The following is a 13,601-nucleotide window of genomic DNA, read 5'->3' on the forward strand; positions in this document are numbered from 1 at the left end:
CTAAAGATGAAGTTGGGACGGCTCAAGCGCCACTGCAATGACATGGGAACCCTTATGGCAGCCTTGGTAAAATATGTCGATTCTGATAATACCAAGGATCCCGATTCTGATGAGGAGAAACCGGAGAAGGAAAAGAAGAACGGCGGTGCAAAGGGACAACATCACAACCAAGGAAGCCATGGGAATGATGGTAAGCGCAAAACAGATAATTCAGATTTTGTGGCAAACACCAATATGCAGCGTCGTAAGGGTAAACCGCTCCAGTGCGGTGGAGGGATGAATCTGGAGCGTTTGTTAAACCAGCCCTGCCCAAAGCACGGGACCAAGGAGGTTCGAGTAACACATATTTGGAAGGATTTTTCATTATGAAGGAGTTCAAAAACTCTGATCTCTTCCGGTATGATCAGGGTCCATCAGGCGGTTCAGGTCCAAGTTTTCATGGCGGGGGCAGTTCAAACTCTGGATTTCAGAATAATCAGGGCAACCAAAACAACCAAGGTGGTAATAACCAACAGAATAATTAGGGGAATCATCAGCAATCAGGTTTTCAAAGTCACCCAAAGCAGTTGAATGGAGGGCAATATCATGTGTTCACTACTAGCTTGTGCAAACGCGATCAGAAGCTTCACAAGAGGGCAGTTAATGCTGTTGAACCGGCAGTGCCCACGTTACTTGCGGTGGTCCGAGCAGCCCATTGTGTGGAGCAGGGAGGATCATCCGCCCCGGGTTGATAATCCGGGTCATCTGGCTTTAGTGGTGGCACCTCAGGTGGGAGGTTATAAGTTTACCAAGGTGCTGATGGATGGAGGGAGCAGTATCAACATCCTATATTATGAGACCTTTCGTCGCATGGGGTTGACAGACAAGAGTCTTAAACCGTCAAACACTATTTTTCATGTTGTAGCAGGTAAATCAGCATATCCTGTTGGCAAGATCGCTTTGGAAGTTGTGTTTGGAGATGAGCATGATTCCAGGTATGAAACGTTGACCTTTGAAGTGGTGAAAATCCAGAGCCCATATCACGCAATGTTTGGACGGTCGGCTTACGCGAAGTTCATGGCGAGGCCCTGCTATATTTATTTGCAGCTCAAAATGCCGCGTCATAAGGGGACCATCACAGTACACGGAAGTCGAAAGATCGCTTTGGATTGCAAGGAAGGTGATGCGGCCTATGCTGAATCGGTTTGTGCTACAGAGGAGTTGAAATTCTATAAGGACAATGTTGATCCGGCAGACATGACCCCTCTGAAGAAGCCCACCACTGAGCATGACCCGAACCCGAAGTTCAAACTGGCTGATGAGACTAAACTTGTTTATTTCGTTCATGGCGATTCATCCAAGCAGTTTAGCATCAGCACCAATCTGGATCCGAAATAGGAAAGCGCGCTCATCGAGTTCATCCGTGAAAACCGGGACATTTTTGCATGGATGCCTTCTGACATGCCAGGTGTACCGAGGGAACTTGCTGAGCACACTCTCAATATTGATACCAAGTTTAAACCGGTCAAGCAGTTTCTTCGCCACTTTAATGAGGAAAGACGCAAGGCTATTGTTGAGGAGGTAGCCCGGCTGTTGGCTGCTGGGTTTATCATTGAAGTGTTTCACCCTGAGTGGTTGGCTAATCCAGTGCTAGTCCTTAAGAAAAACGGCACTTGGCGCATGTGTGTGGACTACACAGATTTGAACAAGGCTTGTCCAGCAGATCCTTTTGCTCTCCAGCGCATTGATCAGACATTGATGCGACGACGGGTTGTGAGCGTCTGAGTTTCTTGGATGCTTATTCAGGTTATCATCTGATGAAAATGGCAGTTAAGGACAAGGAGAAGACAACCTTCGTTACTCCCTTTGGAGCCTTCTGCTATGTTTCTATGCCCTTTGGGCTCAAGAGTGCCCAAGCAACTTATCAGCACTATGTGCAGAATTGTCTTCACACTCAGATTGGGCGCAATATTCATGCCTATGTGGATGACATTGTAGTAAAATCCAGGAAGAAGGAGACATTGATATATGATCTCAAGGAGACCTTTGACAATCTTCGGGTTTATCAGATGATGCTTAATCCGGACAAGTGTGTTTTTGGTGTACCGGCAGGCAAGCTTTTAGGCTTTCTGGTGTCCAACGGAGGCATTGAAGCTAATCCGGAAAAGATCAAGGCGATTACATCATTGGCTAAACCGGCCTGTATTAATGATGTTCAGCGTCTGACAGGTCAAATTGCAGCTCTAAGCCGGTTTATTAGCCGCTTGGGAGAGAAGGCGATCCCTCTATATCAGATGTTGAAGAAAACAAACACTTTTGTCTAGAGTGATGCGGCTGATGTGGCGTTTGAGGACTTGAAGCGGCAATTGGCTGAACCGCCGGTCCTTGCTGCTCCGGTTGACAAGGAGCCCTTGTTATTGTACGTGGCTGCTAATGTCCGTGCTGTCAGTGTGGCAATTGTGGTTGAGCGCAAGGAGGCTGGGAAGGAATATCCGGTTTACTATATCAGTGAAGTGCTTATCGAGTCAAAGCAACGATATCTGCATTGGCAGAAGCTGGTATATGGGATTTTTATGGCAAGTCGGAAGCTCAAGCAATACTTTCTAGGCCATCCCATCACAGTGGTCAGTTCTGCTCCTTTGGGTGATATAATTCAAAACAGGGAGGCAACTGGCCGGGTTGCAAAGTGGGCAATTGAGCTTGGTCCACATGGGTTGAAGTATATGCCTCGAACAGCCATCAAATCTCAGGCGCTTGTTGACTTCATCAATGATTGGACTGAGTTACAGGCGCCAGAGGACAAACCGGATAACACATACTGGACTATTCACTTTGATGGATCCAGGCAATTGGAGGGCTCGGGGGCTGGAGTTGTCCTTACTTCCCCTCGAGGTGATAAAATTCGCTATGTTCTCCGTTTAATGTTTTCCTGTACTAAAAATGCAGTTGAGTACGAGGCTTTACTCCATGGTCTCCGTGTGGCCAAGGAAATGAATTTAAGCCGTGTACGATGCTTTGGAGATTCTGATCTGGTGGCCCAGCAAGTTTCTGGCACTTGGGATTCTAAGGATCCCCTCATGGCGGCTTACAGACGCGAGGTGGATATTGTGGCGGGTCACTTCAAAGGTTATCAGGTTGAGCATATTGATCGGCGTAAAAATGAAGCAACAGATGCTTTAAGCCGGCTTGGATCTCAGCGTAAACTGGTACCACCCAATACCTTTTTAGATATCTTGCATAATCCGTCTGTTAAGTTGCCTACAGAGGAGAATTTAGCTGTTCCTGATCCGGAGGCCCAATTGGTAGCCACTTTACATGTATTTCTGGATTGGACGGTTCCATATTTGGCATATATGAACCGGGGCGAGTTACCAGATGATGAGGTTCTAGCCAGACAGATAGTCCGGCGATCAAAGTCCATGGTTATTCACAATGGCGAGTTATACCACTGAGTGTTTCAAGCGTATTCCAGCGTTGTGTTTCTCCTGAAGAAGGCCAAGAGATTCTATGTGAAATCCATGAAGGGGATTGTGGTCACCATGCCAGTTCAAAATCCCTGGTGGGTAAAGCTTTTCTTCATGGGTTCTATTGGTTGACAGCTCATGCTGATGCGGAGGATCTGGTAAAGCGGTGTGACGCTTGTCAGAAGTTTTCACCCCAAGCTCATGTTCCGGCTCAAGGCTATGGATGATTCCCATCACTTGGCCATTTGCTACTTGGGGGCTTGATATGATGGGACCTTTTAAGCGATACAAGGATAAGAAGACCCACCTGTTGGTGGTGGTTGACAAGTTCACTAAGTGGGTTGAAGCGGAGCCTGTAAGCAAGTGTGACGCAGCTACGACGGTTCAATTTATCAAAAAGATCATCTTCCACTTTGGCTTTCCACACAACATCATCACGGATAATGGCACAAACCTTTCTAAAGGTGAGATGGAGGACTTCTGTCAGAGAGAGCACATCCGGCTTGATAAAGCATCCGTGGCTCACCCCAGTCTAATAGTCAAGCTGAGAGAGCTAATCAAGAAATTTTGAAGGGTATCAAGCCCCGACTCATGGTTCCTTTAAAGCGGACGCCGGGTTGTTGGGTCGAAGAATTACCTTCTATATTATGGAGCATCAACACCACCCCCAATAGATCAATGGGTTACACACCTTTCTTCATGGTTTACGGGGCAGAGGCGGTCCTCCCAAGTGATATCCGTCATGATTCGCCCCGGGTTGCTAATTATGTTGAAGCGGACAATGAGCAAGCACGCCAGGAGGCGTTGGACCTGTTAGATGAGAAGCGGGACATGGCTTTGGCTCGTTCGGCGGTTTATCAGCAAGACCTACGGCGCTATCACAGCCGCCGGGTTAAAACAAGAACCTTTCAAGAAGGCGACTTAGTGCTCCGTCTCATCCAGGATCAGACTAATATGCACAAGTTATCCCCAACTTGGGAAGGGCCCTTTGTGGTCAGCAAGAATCTGCACAACGGATCATACTACCTCATTGACGTTCGAGATGGCTCACGCAGTTCTGAGGAGGAGACCTGGCGGCCGTGGAACATAGCTATCCTTCGGCCTTACTACACTTGAGCCATAGGCTTCTCTTATGTACATATTTTGATAATGTATATATTATGATCAATATAATAAACCGACATCCTTGCTATAAGCAGGGCGTCTGCTATTTTCCTCAAATATCTTTTGGGTTACATGGGGGCTTCAGCTAACAAAGCGGAGTACTACCTGTGAAACCGGCTATCATGCCACAATACAGCTTGGGAGCTTCACAACCAAGGGGCCAAAGAGAGTCTGGATGCTATGCACAGCTCAAACATAGGCACCCATTGAGCACAGCTCACATAAATTACTTGGGGGCTCTTTGTGCACTGCAACAAAGAGTTTGAAAAGACCCTTGTAATATGCTATCAAGCACGGCTTGGAAGCCTGGTGTATTCACCTAAAACCCCGGGTTAACCTGCCTTCATCAAGTAAGCCACTCCTATCCAGGTAATCCTGGCACGACCCGCTAAACGTTTGACAAGTCAATCTTATACAAACCCTAAACTTGTCAATGTTAAAACGACGATTGGTTAGTTGGAGGTCCATCTTAAAAGGCTTCGCAAAATGGTTTAACTCAGTGGCCTGGCAGCCCATGAAAAGCCTCGGGCCTGGCAGCCCTTGAAAAGCCTCGACTACACGGTTTTTGTTTGCTTTTTGCCAAGTTTTTACCCTTTGATAAAATTTATCTTGAACCGGTGTCTATTGGCCCGGTATGACTTTTCAGTCATCATAATAACCCGGTGTTTGTTAACCCGGCTTGGCTTTCAACTACAAGTTGTCTGACCATATTCATTATTAAACCGGTGTTACGACACCCGGTCTGGCTTTGACTACGTGTCGCCAGTTTGATCATCTGGTGTTCATCACAACCCGGTATGGTTATCATATATACCAGCACTGCATGGTAAGAGTTATCAATACTCCAGATTTGGGTTCTCACCCTTACTACAAATCCAAGTTGGTAAACCAGCTAAGTGATTTAATATCATAGGTATGATTTATTTCATATTTTGATTCAGCTTTGGTAATTAACGGGGCTTTGTATTGGGCATTATGACCTGTCCGGCGGTAAGCCGCCCGGACAATTCTTTTTATGCAGACATCAAGATCACATGAAATTATCAAAGTATAATCAAGCACAGCAAATATCATGGCGGATCAACAAAGTCATGTATCGGTGCCGCAGATCAAAGTATTTTAACTAGCCTATTACAAGGCGCTTTGAGGCCCAAAATCATGATTATTCTTACACAGAACAAAGTCTGTGAAAATAACCCGATTGCCGGATTAAGACTCATCGCCAGGTTAACGTGAAGTTGATGGATCCTCAGGTGTCGGTTCAACCTCCTCCTCTCGACCCAGTGGCTGGAAGTCAATGGTGGTCCAGTCAATCTATGTTAGAGCTTGAAAGACAGCCTCTTCACTTATAAGATTCGATGGTTCAACGTCAGGGGCATAAGTGTGCTTACGAATGGGCAGAATAAGATTCTGCACTTCTTTCACAGCAATGTCAACTCGATGGTTGTTGGCATCATAAAAGGACCGATGAGAAGTCAAGTTCACCTCTTCAGCCAATTGACTTGCTACCGGACACATCTCCTTGGCCAGGGCTTTGAGGGCTTCATTATCAAATGCTTATCCGTTTTCTTGTTCATCCGGATAGCCCTTGGCGATATCAACTGGATCCAGGTCAGCTATCCATGATTTGGCACAAGTCAGTGCTAACAAAGCACCAGCCCTGGCAGCAGATCGCTTCAACTCCTCTATCTGAGCAGGAGTCATTGAGAGCCTGGCCAAAGTATCCTTGATCAAGGTTGGTGCCGGTTTGTTGTATGAAGCTGCACAGATGACTCGTTGTGCACCAGTATACAATTGCTCAATCAATGTGTAAGCTGCCTTCAACTTCATCCACATATCTGCGCCTAGATGAGCAATGCGATTACCTGCAACGGTTTAAGAACTTAATGTTAAACCGACAGAGTTGAAGATACTTCAGAACAAGCTATTACAAAGTACTTACCAAAAATTGCAGAAGTCATGGCATTCACTTGATGTTTCAGCCCAGTCAGCTCTTCCGCCACCGGTTTAAGAGCTACTTCGGCATCTTCAACGCTTCAACAAAGCAGCCTTCTCGGTTTCCCAGTTGGTGCGTTCATTTTCTGAAGCCGTCCTTCAATTGTTCCATGGCTGTCAAAGCGCCCTTTAGCTCCTCTTTGGCTTTAGAGGTCTCTTCTTGCTGGGACTTGATGTTTTCTTGAAGATCGACGATTTGAGATTCTTTGGTATTTATATCGGTCTGTAAAAATCAGAAGAGGAAGTTGTTAATATTTGTTTCAAAAGTCCCACGCACATAACAAGTTATACACTTGGCACTTGGGGACTAATGTGGATTGTTTCTTAAAAAGGTTGTTTTAAAGTCCCAAGAGTCAATACAAGTACTAAGCTTGGCACTTGGGGGCTAATGCCTAATTGATCAGTCAAATAAAGGTGAAGGCAGTTAATAAGGACAGAAAGTCCTGGTTCATCTTGTTAAGGTAAACCGGCCCTTGGGGGCTACTCAGTTGAAGTGTTCTTGATCTTAAAAGTCCCGATTTATCTTCAAGAGATAAACCGACCCTTGGGGGCTACAATGGAGGTGATATACAGAACAAAGCAAATTTCAAAGCGTTTTTGAAGATTACCTCATAGCGTTCCTTCATTAAGTTCACCAAACCGGCCTCATAATCCCGGCTTGTGTATAGGCGGTTTAAAAATCCAAAATGGAGCTCCTCGGCGCTAAGGTTAATGAAGCTAGATAAATTAGTCTTCCCTTTCCCCTTGCCCATAGCAGCGAATTCCTCCTTGGCAGTATGTTTTGACAAGGCAACTGGGTTACCAGGGATAGTGTGACCAGTACCAGTGATAACAACATCATCATCGCCACCTTTTGATGGGTTTGACGGATTGACAGTGTCCCTGGCCGGGCTTGGCACATCTTCGTCCTTGGCTGGGCTTGGAGGATCAGCATGCGGACTGGCCGGGTTGACTTCTGGCGGTTCAGCATAGGTATCCTAACTTTGGGGTACAGGATCATCAATGGCGATGTCAGCATATCTATTAGCGCCTTCTGAAGTTTTGTCCGGTTCAACCTCTTCAGTAGGGACATTGGTTCTTGCTTTCTTGCTCAGACGGGCTTTGGCGCTGTAATATTAAAACACGAGGTCAGTTGGTAAACTAGCGCAAGAAAACAAAGTTAAAGCCGGTATACTTACCCAGGGACGGTCCTGAGGGGATGCATTTGAGTGGTTGATGAACCGCCAGATGAAGAATTGGAAGACACCTGGTAATTCGAATCAGACGGATTAAGTGGGTATCAGAAGCAACCCTTTAAGGGATAAGATTTTTTGGGAGAACAACAAACCTCTGGACGATGCTTCCGGGTTGGTGTATCCGGTAAACTGGAAGAAGTGACTTGCTGGCCATTGTGTCGGGTTGTGCGACGACCTTCGGTTTGTTGTGTCTTTAAAGAAAATTGCGGGTCCAAATGAGCAAGAGGGTGAGAGTATTTTACTTTCCGAACTGCACGGCGAAGTTTTTGAACCGGCACAAGATCTGAATCGGAGGAAAGAGAGATTACCTCTACATGGTTCACACGACTGGCCTCCGCATCATCATGGGAATAGTCATTGTCAATAAGGTGTATGAAAAATGAACCAAGGGAGTCAAGTTCTACCTCTGGATCCGACTCATCAACATCTTCGGGCGGATCAGAGGACTCGGCGGTTTTCTTCTTGGCTACTTTCTTGTAACCTTGCTTTTTTGCACGAGGAGCCCTCACCGGTTTGTCTGAAGCTTTCCTCTTCCAGAAAGAATCTTTGGCCTATAAAATCAGATAAAGGGTTGTCAGAACAATGTTAAAGCGGAGACAGATCAATACAGGTAGAAAAGGGTAAACTTCTTACTACTGGCGGTTTGTTGGAGGTGTAAAAAGGGGCCAATCCGGTCTTGCTGCATTGAGTGATCGGTTCATCCAGCATCTTCTTCACGGACTCAGTGACTTCCTCATCAGTCATTTCTATCTCATGATACCGTTGAGGGTCTTTGACGTTTCCGGTATACTCATGCATCAAGCTGGAGCGGCGGCTTAAGGGAAGGATACCCCATGAAACCCAGCATCGAACGAGGTCAATGCCGGTTAAGCCATTTGCTAGAAAGGCCCGAAGCTTAGCAAGTTGAGGTGCATAAGCTTGTTGTTCTTTGGTTGTGAGCCGTGGTGGCAGTGGATGGCCATTGCTGAGCCGGTGAGCACGGTAACCCGGCAGAGGGTTCTCATCAGCAGGTGCAATGTTCTGACAGTAAAACCATGTTTGATTCTAGTCTTTCGGATGGCTGTGGTGTTTGGCATGAGGGAAACCAACCTCCTTCCTCTTCTGAATTGATACGCCACCAAGTTCAGTACTGGGGCCGCCAGAGAATTCGGTTCGGCAGTTTAAGTGGAAAAAGTCTCTAAAGAGCTCAACAGTTGGTTCTTCTTGAAGGTAAACTTCGCGGAACACTTGAAAGTTGCATATGTTGGACACAGAATTTGGTCCAATGTCTTGAGGATGGAGTTGGAAACTAGCAAGCACATCCCGGAAATTTTTTGAACCGGGCGGGCTAAAACCCCGGTCTAAATGTTGCATGAACACAATTACTTCTCCGTCTTGAGGTACTGGAGGGCACTCAGGGCCAGGAACTTGCCAATGAAGGACATCTTTGTTGGCTAAAGCACCAGTAAAAACATACCCATTGAGCTATGTTTCTGTGATCTGGGAAGGAACCCAGTTGCAAGCGGTGAATTGCTTGGTCATTTTGGAAGGCAAACTAAAAAAGAGGTGTAAGGTCGGTTTACGATTCAAAGTTGATATGCACAAACCGGTGTTAAACCGGGGGATTTAATCAATGTATATACACGTGTTAAACCGGCTATTGCTATTCAAGTCAGGATGGCGGTTTAAGTGAGGGCTAATGGTACTAGGCGGATTATGATTTTCTACAAGTTAAACCGCCTATATTGGGGGAAGCAGCAGAGCTGAAATTCACTAAGTGTTGCAGAAACAAGTTTCACAAAATGATGATATAATTTTGGATCTACCCGTGGTTCATTAAAGAAAATTTTCTGAGTCCTACAATGGCGTTAAGCAGAATAGAGAAGGTTTAAGAGGGAATTTATCCAGGAACAGCAAGATGCTATACAACAGCAGATTAAAGCTATGGATCTACCGCAGAAAGAAACTATCAGGTTTAGTTAAAATGCAGTAAGAGGCCAATAGGAAAAGTGGAGAAGCACTGATGAACATCGATGAACACAGATGAACATGAAGCCCTAATGGAGATCTAGGGTTAAGGAAGGGAGTACTTACCAGGGCCACGCAGCGGCGGAGGAGTATCACAGGATCTCTGGTACAAACAGGGTGATGCAACGGCCTAGTCGGTGCAGATTCGAGGGTTGACGGCGGCGGTGGTGCTTGAGCTCTTCGAGTCGCGAGGAGGAAGATGAGAGGCAAGGATGAAAAATGGAAAAACCTCCCGGCCTTGTTTATAAAGAGAAGGGGATAAGTGGCAGGCACGAGAATCAAGGAGCCCGAAGCGGCGGAAGAGGGCGCAGTTGTCGCCTCGATCTTCAGGATATAATTAATGAAGGGAATCTTTATTATCTTTTTATATAGAGATGACGTCATGACAATTCACTGCTGCGTCCAGAGGATGACGTCACCGCGGTTTACCAAGGTTGACAGGGAGAAGACATGATGGCGGTTTACGAGAATTATAAGAAGATGTTCACAGAATTTTTGTAAGTATTGAAGATTGACATCAACAGGTTCAAATCAATCTGGGGCCTAATGTTGAGGATATAACTACTGAGTGTAAACCGCCCAGGTGGGGCTGGTTCACGCTCAACTATGCTAAAGCCCAAGAAGACAAAGAAGATGGCGGTACACTAATAAAGATTAGAGGCCCAGAGCCCGAAGGCGGATTAGGGCCCATAATGGTAAACCGCCATAGTTGTATAACTTGTATTGTGAGTTAGGAAAGGGGAGACCGAGCCGGACACTTGTATGAGCCGGCCTCGGGAATCTGTAAACCGGCCGGGCGTTAACCTGTGTATATAAATGGACGACCCGGCGACGGTTCAGGGACAAGAAACAACAACTCGAGACTCAGGCAAAGCGTATTCTCTGCCTGGTCATCGAAACCCAATCAATTCCATCACAACTAGACGTAGGCTTTTACCTTCATCGTAAGGGGCCGAACTAGTATAAAACTCTCGTGTCCTTTGTCCGGTTTAACCCCTTCAAGCTAACCCGTCATGATGGCTCCACGACTAAGTCCTTTCATGAGGACATCTGATGTGATATTTCCACAACAGGATCGACAAAACCTTCTGGCTGCATCATATACAATTCTTCCTTAAGATAGCCGTTAAGGAATGCCGTTTTGACGTCCATTTGCCATATCTCATAATCATAGTATGCAGCAATTGCTAACATGATTCAGACGGACTTCAGCTTCACTATGGGAGAGAAAGTCTCATCATAGTCAACCCCTTGAACTTGTCGATAACCCTCAACGACAAGTCGAGCTTTATAGATGGTAACATTACCATCCGCGTCCATCTTCTTCTTAAAGATCCATTTATTTTCTATCGCTCGCCGATCATCGGGCAAGTCTGTCAAAGTCCATACTTTGTTTTCATACATGGATCCTATCTCGGATTTCATGGCTTCAAGCCATTTGTTGGAATCTAGGCCCGCCATCGCTTCTTCATAGTTTGAAGGTTCACCGTTGTCTAACAACATGATTTCCAGGACAGGGTTGCCATACCACTCTGGTGTGGAACGTGTCCTTGTGGACCTACGAAGTTCAGTAGTAACTTGATCCTAAGTACCTTGATCATCATCATTAACTTCCTCTCTAGTCGGTGCAGGTACCATAGGAACATCTTCCTGAGCTACGCTACTCACCGGTTCAAGAGGTAGTACTTCATCAAGTTCCACTTTCCTCCCACTTACTTCTTTCGAGAGAAACTCTTTCTCCAGAAAGGACCCGTTCTTGGCAACGGAAATCTTGCCCTCGGATCTGAGGTAGAAGGTTACCCAATGGTTTCCTTAGGGTATCCTATGAAGTCGCATTTTTCCGACTTGGGTTCGAGCTTTTCAGGTTGAAGTTTCTTGACATAAGCATCGCATCCCCAAACTTTTAGAAACGACAGCTTAGGTTTCTTTCCAAACCATAATTCATACGGTGTCGTCTCAACAGATTTAGACAGTGCCATATTTAAAGTGAATGTAGCTGTCTCTAAAGCGTATTCCCAAAATGATAGCGGTAAATCGGTAAGAGACATCATAGACCGCACCATATCCAATAGAGTGCGATTATGATGTTCGGACACACCATTTCACTGAGGTGTTCCAGGCGGCGTGAGTTGTGAAACAATTCCACATTTCCTTAAGTGGGTACCAAACTCGTGACTTAAATATTCTCCCCAACGATCTGATCGTAAGAACTTTATTTTTCTGTCATGTTGATTCTCTACAAATTCCTTGAACTTTTCAAAGGTCTCAGACTTGTGTTTCATCAAGTAGACATACCCATATCTACTTAAGTCATCAGTGAGGGTGAGAACATAACGATAGCCACCGCGAGCCTCAACGCTCATTGGACCGCACACATCAGTATGTATAATTTCCAATAAGTTGGTTGCTCGCTCCATTGTTCCGGAGAACGGAGTCTTGGTCATTTTGCCCATGAGGCATGGTTCACACGTGTCAAATGATTCGAAATCAAGAGACTCCAAAAGTCTATCTGCATGGAGCTTCTTCATGCGTTTGACACCAATGTGACCAAGGCGGCAGTGCCACAGATATGTGGGACTATCATTATCAATCTTACATCTTTTGGTGTTCACACTATGAATGTGTGTAACATCACGTTCGAGATTCATTAAGAATAAACCATTGACCAGTGGGGCATGACCATAAAACATATCTCTCATATAAATAGAACAACCATTATTCTCGGATTTAAATGAGTAGCCATCTCGTATTAAACGAGATCCAGATACAATGTTCATGCTCAAAGCTGGCACTAAATAACAATTATTGAGGTTTAAAACTAATCCCGTGCGTGCCGACGACGATCACATCGACCTTGGAACCATTCCCGACTCGCATCGTCACCTCGTCCTTTGCCAGTCTTTGCTTATTCTGCAGCTCCTGTTTTGAGTTACAAATATGAGCAACCGCACCGGTATCAAATACCCAGGAGATAGTACGAGACTGGTAAGGTACACATCAATAACATGTATATCACATATACCTTTGGTCTTGCCGGCCTTCTTATCTGCTAAGTACTTGGGGCAGTTCCGCTTCCAGTGACCGTTCCCCTTGCAATAAAAGCAGTCAGTCTCAAGTTTGGGTCCGTGCTTTGCCTTCTTCCCGGCAACTGGCTTACCGGGCGCGGCAACTCCCTTGCCGTCCTTCTTGAAGTTATTCTTACCCTTGACTTTCTTGAAACTAGTGGTTTTATTGACCATCAACACTTGATGTCCCTTTTTGATTTCTACCTCCGCTGATTTCAGCATTGAAAATACCTCAGGAATGGTTTTCACCATCCCTTGCATATCGTAGTTCATCACAAAGCTCTTGTAGCTAGGTGGGAGCGATTGAAGGATTCTGTCAATGACCGCCTCATCCGGGGGGTTAATGTCCAGCTGGGACAAGCGGTTGTGCAACCCAGACATTTTGAGTATGTGCTCAATGACAGAACTATTTCCCTCCATCTTACAACTGTAGAACTTGTCGGAGACTTCATATCTCTCGACCCGGGCATGAGCTTGGAAAAACATTTTCAGCTCTTGGAACATCTCATATGCTCCATGCTGTTCAAAACGCTTTTGGAGCCCCGGTTCTAAGCTGTAAATCATGTCGCACTGAACGAGGGAGTAATCATCTACACGCGACTGCCAAGCGTTCATAATGTCTTGGTTCGCTGGGACGGGTGCTTCACCTAGCGGTGCTTCTAGGACATATGCTTTCTTGGCAGCTATGAGGA

Source organism: Triticum dicoccoides, chromosome 7B (genome assembly GCF_002162155.2).
Source record: "Triticum dicoccoides isolate Atlit2015 ecotype Zavitan chromosome 7B, WEW_v2.0, whole genome shotgun sequence".
Lineage (NCBI taxonomy): Eukaryota > Viridiplantae > Streptophyta > Magnoliopsida > Poales > Poaceae > Triticum > Triticum dicoccoides.